This window comes from Ascaphus truei, chromosome 4, assembly GCF_040206685.1.
Source record: "Ascaphus truei isolate aAscTru1 chromosome 4, aAscTru1.hap1, whole genome shotgun sequence".
In the NCBI taxonomy this organism is placed as follows: Eukaryota; Metazoa; Chordata; class Amphibia; order Anura; family Ascaphidae; genus Ascaphus; species Ascaphus truei.
In genome coordinates this window covers 252,546,192-252,553,506 of record NC_134486.1, presented here as the reverse complement: position 1 = coordinate 252,553,506, position 7,315 = coordinate 252,546,192, and positions in this window count along the sequence as shown.

The window sequence follows — 7,315 nt, the reverse complement described above, 5'->3', positions numbered from 1 at the left end:
CTTCTCTCCCAACAATCTACTGGGACCTGGCGGACGTCTTCGATAAGGTACGTTCTGAGGTGTTACCTCCCCATAGAGACTTTGATTGCCCTATTGACCTTCTTCCCGGTGCTACCTTACCCAAGAGCCGTTCTTACCCCCTATCCATACCCGAGTCCAAGGCCATGACCGAGTATAATCAGGATAATTTAAGGAAGGGTTTTATCCGCAATTCTTCATCTCCAGCTGGAGCTGGATTTTTCTTTCTTAAGAAAAAGGATGGTTCCTTGCGCCCCTGTATTGACTACAGAGGTCTTAACAAAATTACGATCAAGAATCGTTACCCCCTGCCACTCATTTCCGATCTCTTCGATCGTCTACAGGGGGCAACGATTTTTTCCAAACTTTATCTCCGCGGAGCCTATAACCTTGTCCGTATCCGTCAGGGCGACGAGTGGAAAACCGCCTTTAACACCCGGGATGGGCATTATGAATACCTGGTCATGCCTTTCGGCCTGTGTAATGCCCCGGCGGTCTTCCAGGAGTTTGTCAACGAGATCTACCGTGATCTCCTCGACAGCTTCATCATCGTATACCTTGACGATATCCTTATTTTTTCCAAATCTCTCTCTGACCACATTCAGCACACCAAATTAGTCCTGTCCCGCCTTCGGGAGAACAATCTCTATGCTAAGCTAGAGAAATGTTCTTTTCATCTTTCTTCCATTCCCTTTCTTGGATATATAATTTCTAGCACTGGCTTCTCTATGGACCCAGTCAAACTCAAGGCTGTCATTGAATGGCCACAACCCACCTCCCTGAAAGCCATACAGCGATTCTTGGGATTTGCGAATTACTATCGTAAATTCATCAAGAATTTTTCTTCCATCGTGGCCCCCATTACTGCCCTTACCAAAAAGGAAGCTAACACAGCAGTTTGGTCTCCTGCAGCTCTCCAGGCCTTTGACTCTCTCAAAAAATCTTTCGCTTCTGCTCCTATTTTGCGTCATCCTGACCCCGGGCTTCCCTTTACCTTAGAGGTAGACGCATCCGACGTCGGTGCTGGCGCCATTCTCTCTCAGAGACAGTCCCCACAGGCCAAACTTCATCCTTGTGGGTTCTTTAAAAAAAAAAATTCCTCGGCAGAACGGAACTATGACGTCGGAAACAGAGAACTCCTGGCTATTAAACTTGCCCTTTAGGAATGGAGACATCTCCTGGAGGGAACGGAGACCCCCATTTCGATCTTTACTGATCATAAAAACTTACTCTACATTGAGAGTGCACGTCGCCTTGGGGCACGTCAGGCTCGATGGTCTCTTTTTTTTTCGAGATTTAATTATCTCATATCTTACATTCCGGGCTCAAAGAATCAAAAGGCAGACGCACTTTCACGTCAATTCCTGTTTGAGGACAATTCCGAAGTTATCTCCGAAACAATCTTACCCTCCAAATATATAATTTCGGCTAACTCTTTTGATATCCTGGATCAGGTCATGGCAGCACAATCTAACCTCCCGAGGGGCCTTAAGGTGCCGATCGGCCGTATGTATGCAGCTCCTCGCTTCCGTAAGAAAATTCTTGAGTGGGGTCATTCTTTTAGGTCAGTCGGTCATCCAGGCATTAGCAGAACTTCTGACCTCATTGGTCGTACCTTTTGGTGGCCAACCATGTTGCAGGACATTTCGGAGTATGTAAAGACCTGTCCAATCTGCGCCCAGGTTAAGACCATTTGTAAAAAGCCGTCCGGTCTTCTACAACCCCTCCCTATACCTGAACGCCCATGGAGTCATCTCTCCATGGACTTTGTGGTGGAACTTCCAACCTCTAAAGGGATGAACACCATTTTGGTTGTCGTGGATCGTTTTTCCAAACAGGCCCATTTTGTCCCTCTCAAAGGCCTGCCCAATTCCGCCACCCTGGCAGACGTTTTTGTTAAGGAAATATTCCGCCTTCACTGAGTTCCTCTTTCCATCGTATCCGATCGAGGTACACAATTCGTCTCAAAATTTTGGCGGGCCTTCGCTCACAGGATGGATATCACCCTCCATTTTTCTTCCGGGTATCATCCCCAAACTAATGGGCAGACTGAGAGAACGAACCAGACTCTGGAGCAATACCTCCGATGCTTCATCTCAGACAGCCAGGACAATTGGGTAGATTTACTTCCGTGGGCAGAGTTCTCCCATAACTCTTTAAAGAACAGCTCCACGTTGAAATCCCCTTTTTTCATTAATTATGGTTTTCACCTGGGTCAGCTGCCCATCACCCCAGTTCCTTCCGGGGTTCCAGCGGCCGATGCCCGAATCAAGGATCTTCAGGAATCCTGGAAAAGGATCCAAGAGGCCTTGAGAAAGGCAACCCACAGACAAAAGGCACAGGCAGATCATCATCGCCGTCAGGCACCAGTCTTCAAACCAGGGGATAAGGTCTGGCTCTCCTCCAAGAACATTAGACTGAAGACTTCAAGCCACGAGCTGGCTCCCAGGTTCTTGAATCCATTCTCAGTAATAGAACGGATCAATCCGGTGGCATATCGTCTGGAACTTCCTCCATCCATGAGGATACCCTCCGTGTTCCACGTGTCACTGCTGAAACCTGTGTCCCAGAGTCCACGGTTCCATAGGATACCGATTGACCCTAAACCAGTCATAGTTCAGGGGCAGGAGGAGTTTGAAGTTCAGTCCATTCTGGATTCCAGGAGGACGAGGGGTTCGGTGCAATACCTGGTTCACTGGATGGGCTTTGGCCCAGAGGAAAGATCTTGGGTACCCTACCATCAAATACATGCCCCCAGACTGCTGAGACTCTTTCACTCAAAATTTCCCCAAAAGCCATATTGGAGTCGTCCTGAGGCCGCTCTTCAAGGGGGGGGGGTACTGTAAGGTCCGGGGGAACACCTCTCCCTAAGGGGGTTCCCCCTGAGACTTTACCTGTCTCTGCGCCAGCTCTGCCTTCTCGCCGCCGCGGGTGGGATCTCCCTTCTCCTCCGTTTCCCGCAGAGGCTACTGAACCCGCGCATGCGCGCGCACGGCCGGGGAACCTTACATCCTCCCTCAGGAGGAGTTCCCGTTACCAGCTGAGGCCGCGCGTGTCTCTCCTGCGCGGCACAACCCCCGAGACTTTACCTGTCTCTGCGCCAGCTCTGCCTTCTCGCCGCCGCGGGCGGGATCTCCTCAGTTCCTGTCTCTTTGTCTCTTTAGTGATCCCTTGTGTACCGTACCGGCCTGGCTGTGGATCCGCTCTCGTCTCCTGCCTTGGCCTTTATCCTGACCTCCTGGACTTCTCGACCCCTTCACGTCGTTTTGCGAATTCCTACCTACCTTCCGGCTCTGGACCCCAGGCTCTCGGTACCACCTATCTTCTGGAATCTCCCTTCTCGTCTGGCGAGTATCTTACTTTATCTTATACTCCCAGACGGTTCCAGACGCCTATTTTCCACTTTCCCGGCGTGTCCCCGTAGCTGTGGGTGCAGTTTGTTACCCATCTCACCTCAGTTTCGGGGTCCCTCCTTGTCCGTGGTGAGCACAGCGTAACACCCTTGCAGTACATGCACTCACAGCCTTTGCTGCAGGAGTACCCTTAAGTGCACAACATGTGCTGGTACTTAACCACCCATGCCCTGCTGACCCCGACAGGTGTGTGTATGAATCGTGGATGGGTTACTACTATTGCCACCTCTGGCAAGTAAGTGTCAGTGGGTTTGTGTCAGTTAAAATATTGTCTCTCTACATATTCTGTAGGAACACTCTGGAGTATAATGCATGTTTACGTGTGTTGGGCTGGGGGTATCAATCCCTCCACGTGCCCATGAGTCAACTGCCAGCCCTGAACGGGGTCACCATGGACCACCTATTTTGCCAATACAGTCCAACTGGATACCACTCAATGAACGCGTTGTGTGGGATTGAGTCGAGTACAGTACTGTAGGTGCATTTTTTACTACAGTAATTGGCAGGCTTTAGTGTGTATTGCATTAACATTTGTACTGTACATTGCAAGTGAGGATCAATTTCAAATGGGGTGGGTGTCTGACACTCCTAACCACACATTACACCTACAGTACAGTAGTCAGATAGTTTAATACACTGGTTTTGTGTAAACAAAAACCCTGGGGTCGTGCGGCCACCGCTAGGTAGGGCACTGTGAAGCTCTGCACCCATGTTTCCCAGGTAGGGCCTGGGAAAGGAGGCAGAGTGGCTGCAGAACCGTAGGAACAATATTCCAGCTGCTAAAAGAAGTGCTAGGGTGTTCCAGCTCCACTCTAGCCCTGGTGTGGAGTCCCCTTCTAGCAGCACAGGAGACGAAAACATTTTATGGCAGGAGGAATCCAAACAGAGTGGGAATTAACTGTTTGCCTGCTTAACTACTGTTCTGCTAGCCCTGTGCAGAGTGGATGAAGAACTTGTGGGGACCTTCGCAGGACAAGTCCAAGGTCTTCAAGCCGATTTCAGTCTTTCTGCTACAGTATAATACTGAGACCACTTTACAACTTGATGATAAAGAAGCCCATGTGTATTTTACTTCACTCAGCCGAAAAGTAATTGTGGCTGTAGACATCATCACTGGACTTTACCACTTGGATTTATACACATACTAATGAGACTCAAAAGGTCAAAACAGCTGCCTGTGAGTACGTGTACTGGCTATGCACTTCTATAACCCAGGCTGTGCTGAAAAAGCAGAGTAATGCGGCAGACATAAACTTGTAGGGGTCCACGTTAAAATGGGCAAGAAGCAAAAAGTGACACATGGTGAGTGCTTATTAGCATGTTATTACCCAGAATACCTGGCGGCAGTGGAAACATTGTATGATGAGACATAATGGGGAAAGGCAGGTTTACGGAACTGTTTGAGACGTAAATGTGCTTACTGGAGGTATTTTTATTTGCTATGCACATACTACAAAGTCAATACAAATTTCCCAGGTTTCCACCTCCAATCATCCCTATGGTCACCTGTAGACATATTTGTGGATATATATATACACACACAAAGATATATATATTTGTATGGAATATAATTATGGCAGAAACATTCTTCCAGAAAGTATTTAAGATAGGTAATCCCTAATGCTTACAAACAAGTAAATGAATTCCTGGCACATCTATATAGCTGTATCAGAAATCAGAAGAAAATACAATATTTATAAAGCAAAAACACATTTAAATTGTATAACTTACTGTACATACACTTCTTACCTTTCAAACCACCTCTTTCTTGATTTGATATCCATTGATATTGCTAGCAACCAACTGGAGAGTCTTTCCTCATATAATTGGTTTATTTATTGGTGTTTGGAGGAAATAAATGGACATAAATAATTAATAATGAGACTTGTTGAAAAGCAGTAATATGTAGAATGCTTCAACAGTTTTCTATGGAAGAAACTTCTGATTGGTGGAAGCATCACTTTATAAAAGAACATGTCATTTTTGTAGGAATATTGCTTTAAGATGAACTATTTTTCGAATGTAATGCTCTATTGTATTCATGTTCAAAGTGCCACAAAATACTGACTCACACGAGGTAAGAAAATCACTTTTCTAATTAGTTTAAATGAAATTAAAAATATTTAAGCAAACATTAGAATGAGATTATAAAAAAGCAGCTATTTGGGAGAGCTGGGCATTGTTTCTCTCTCTCTTTCATACCTCCAGTTTCCTTGCTTTCTCCTTCCCCAACTTCTCTAAGGCAAATCATGTGAACAGAATGTAATGAATGGCGCACCTGTGAGTAGGTTGCTAGGGGTCCAGTTCTCACCCGGACAGGCCGGTAATTCCGAAGCCTGTCCGGTATAAAATTGGAGGTAATACCGGTATTACCATTGTTACGGCGGCGGAAGGCTGACAGCGCGAGGGCAGGCAGTGGCGAGGACGGCAGCGGCAAGCGCGAGGGCTGGTGCTGAGAGGGCGGCAGAGGCAGTTAAAGGACGGGTGGGCCTGGACGGTGGCTGAGCAGAGCAAGGAGGACTGGACTGGTGTGCTGTCCCTGATTGGAGGAGAGGACAGCCAACCAGTGGACAGCGGGGGTGGAGCCCACACCCCGGTGGCCCAGAGACCTGTTCCTGAGCTGTCTGCGTTCTGCAGGAGATAAAGTAAGGACAATATGGGGGGTATTATATGTATGTGGGAAGTGGGTGTATATCTTATACTAGCTGATATACCCGGCGTTGCCCTGGATGTAAATCCGTAATAGGTAGTATTTCTAAATAGGGTAAGTATAGGTTGAGTATTTGGTGGAAAGGTTGTATAATAATGTTGAAAAGAAACATGGAAGAAAATGTAATCCGATGGTGTTTAAAAATGGTTTATTGTAAAGGGGCAAGGGAAGGCAGGGGCAAGGGGGGGGAAGGCAGGGGCAAGGGGGGGGGAAGGCAGGGGCAAGGGGGGGAAGGCGGGGGGAAGGCAGGGGCAGGGGGGGGGAAGGCAGGGGTGAAAGGCAAGGGTGAAAGGCAAGGGGGAGAAAGGCAGGGGCAAGGGGGGGAGGCAGGTGCAAGGGGGGGGGAAGGCAGGGGCAAGGGGGGGGGAAGGCAGGGGCAGGGGGGGGAGGAAGGGGTGAAAGGCAAGGGGGAGAAAGGCAGGTGCAAGGGGGGAGGCAGGTGCAAGGGGGGGGGAGGCAGGGGCAAGGGCGGGGGTGAAAGGCAAGGGGGGGGGAAGGCGGGGGTGAAAGGCAAGGGGGTGAAAGGCAAGGGGGTGAAAGGCAGGGGCAAGGGGGTGAAGGCAGGGGCAAGGGGGGAAGGCAGGGGCAAGGAGGGGAAGGCAGGGGTGAAAGGCAAGGGTGAGGGCAGGGGGGGGGAAGGCAGGGGCAAGGGGGGGAATGCAGGGGCAAGGGTGAAAGGCAGGAGCAAGGGGGGGGAAGGCAAGGGCAAGGGGGGGAAGGCAAGGGCAAGGGGGGGAAGGCAGGGGCAAGGGGGGAAGGCAGGGGCAAGGGGGGGAGGCAGGGGCAAGGGGGAAGGCAGGGGCGGGGGGAAGGGAGGGGGTGTGTCACTGTGTGTGTGAGTTAGTGATTGGATGGGTGGTTGAGTTAGTTAGTGACGTGGTGGGTGGTTGAGTTAGTTAGTTAGTGACTTGATGGGTTATTTTGTGACTTTTATTTAGTGGGTGGTGGGTTATTTAGTGACTTTTATTTGGTGGGTGGGTTATTTAGTGACTGGGTGGGTTATTTAGTGACTGTGTGGGTTATTTATTGACTGTGTGTGTGTGTGTGTTATTTAGTGACTGGGTGGGTGGGTTATTTAGTGACTGAGTCGGTGGGTTATTTAGTGACGGGGTGGGTTATTTATTGACTGTGTGGGTGGGTGTGTGGGTTATTTAGTGACTGGGTGGGTGGTTTA